At 40.0% G+C, this 2,134-nt stretch overlaps 1 long non-coding RNA gene across 1 annotated transcript; it reads left to right on the top strand.

The window, feature by feature from the left end:
* The first annotated feature begins 7 nt into the window (after window positions 1-7).
* Window positions 8-1,312, top strand: LOC113478226. The gene is made up of 2 exons (XR_003398021.1): window positions 8-46; window positions 387-1,312. It is a non-coding gene; the product is annotated as an uncharacterized LOC113478226 (long non-coding RNA).
* Window positions 1,313-2,134: the final 822 nt, after the last annotated feature.

Consider the following 2,134-nt stretch of genomic DNA (forward strand, 5'->3'; position numbering starts at 1 on the left):
GAGACAGCGTCAGGGGCCTCGGGGCGCCGCCGCTCTGTAAGTGCCAGTGTCACGCCTTGCTGGTTCTTGCTCTTGCAACATCGCGCCCGGGGCCGGGTTCGTGCCTCGCGTTGGGCCGGGGGTGGGGGACGGGACGACGGGACACGGACCCCGACAAGCCCCGAACAACCAGAAACACAGGCTTCTTCGTTGTTTGGCGGGGCCGCCTCGGCAGCTCTGCCTGGGGCCGGGGTCCGCCACGGGGCGGAGGGTGAAGGGCTCGTAAGGTTTGAGAATTTTCCGTGATGAAGAGGAACCAAACCCAAACAGCTAATAACGACTTTATTCGTTGTTCTTGCCGCCGACCAAATCAGACACGCGGGACTGACGAATCTTCTGGCTTCTAGGAGCTACGGCAAGAGGAGGAGTGTTGTCAACGCGAGGACAAGCGAGGGATGGTGATGCCTGCAACCTATGGCTGAACTGGAGGTAATTCACTAGCGGATCAATAACCTACCCAAGGTTCCTGAAAGGCTGCGACACTGTACGGAGCCTGAGTAGCGATAAAATCATTCATTTATTTAATGTTTGGTAGTTTGATGGTACCCAATAAACGTTCAGATTTGTGCTGTAACTGTTTATTTCCTGCTTATAGTCGAAAAGAAAATAAAATAAAAACTGATAATTACCTCTTAAAAATCCGTATCTAATGAGGAGGGGGTTTAAAGGAGCATAATTACTTCTCTTCATGGGTTGCAATGCATCTGTGCTTTTTCAGGTCAAATTGGGGCCTTGTGAGAACGAACGTGACTGTGGACAATAAGAATGATTTTTAGCAGTGATCAGTGTAAACAGGAGAAGCTGTCATTTTTTAATATTTATTTTGCCCCAGTTATTAACTAATGTAACTTGTGAAACAAAACCAAAAGTATGTTTGAAATGATACGGAAACTAGACAAAGAATATTTTGTGCATAAAGACGCTGAAGCTCTCAACTCTATAACTTTTAACAAAAATTCAATTCAAATTGTATTTCTGTGCAGCTGAGGAAAGGCTGAGTTGAGCATTTTTATATGTACGCTTCCAAGGCCCGCGAGCTGGGTATACGAGCCTACTGCTTGAGCTTTGTGCTTGGCACAGCGAGAAAGCTTGCTGCAGCCACCCTTCGGCTTCATTGCACAAACGTTAACAGTGAAAGGTTAGAGAAGGGAGGCGAGAATGTCACGTATTTCCATAAAGTCCTGTTATAAAAAGTGATAAAAATTAGATTTTTATAGCAGATGCCTAGCTGCTGTGCATTTTGATGTATAATTATCAAATGCCCTAAAAAAAATAATTGAAATCATAATCTAACATGCGGTCTGTAATCATTAGGATGAATATATTTTGTAGTGTAGATTTTTTTTGAGAAGCAAAATTGTGCATACTAGATTTGATCACTTTATCTGTGGCTATGTTCACTTTATATATTTAAAAATGTACGGGTGTTTCCCCTTTCCCAGTTTTTATAACAATAACCACTGTGTGTTTCAGCTTTATTTTGAATCCACACTTCAAATAATTAAAATGGCAATGAAATCGTATTTATCATTTAATAAAGATTTTAAAAATAAAGTGACTTGAGTCTTTTCTTAGCGATGTAAAATATGTATTATAATATCTCTCATAGGTGGTTCTTGCAACAAAGGGCTACATGAATAATGTGATTAACATTTTAATTTCCCTTGATGTTTACATAAAAGAAAGTATACTTACACATGACATCACTAAAACCATAAACGAAGGAACAGAAATTTTAACAGTTAAGAAGTCTGAAAGTAGAGAAAAACTATCCTGAATATATTGAACTTCTCCGTTTTTTTAGCAACTCGTAACTTTTCCTTATGTAGTTTAAAATACAGCCCACAGATTTCAAAATGTTTTTGTTTCAACAGTAAAATAAGGACTCTTTTATTTTATTTTTGTAGAGCATCAATCAAAATGGAATCCCAGTTGCTGACTTGAGCCTGAGCACTGCAGCACTGCAAATAATATTTAATAAACAGCTTTTACAAATATACATTCCACTTCTTTTTGCAGATGAAATCTGATGGGCTTTTTTGTTTATTTGTGGCTTAACATGGAAGTCACACCAGCCAGAAGAGAAGATGCAGAA

This window comes from Athene cunicularia, assembly GCF_003259725.1.
Source record: "Athene cunicularia isolate RWA chromosome 3 unlocalized genomic scaffold, athCun1 chr3_part1, whole genome shotgun sequence".
NCBI classification, from domain to species: Eukaryota; Metazoa; Chordata; class Aves; order Strigiformes; family Strigidae; genus Athene; species Athene cunicularia.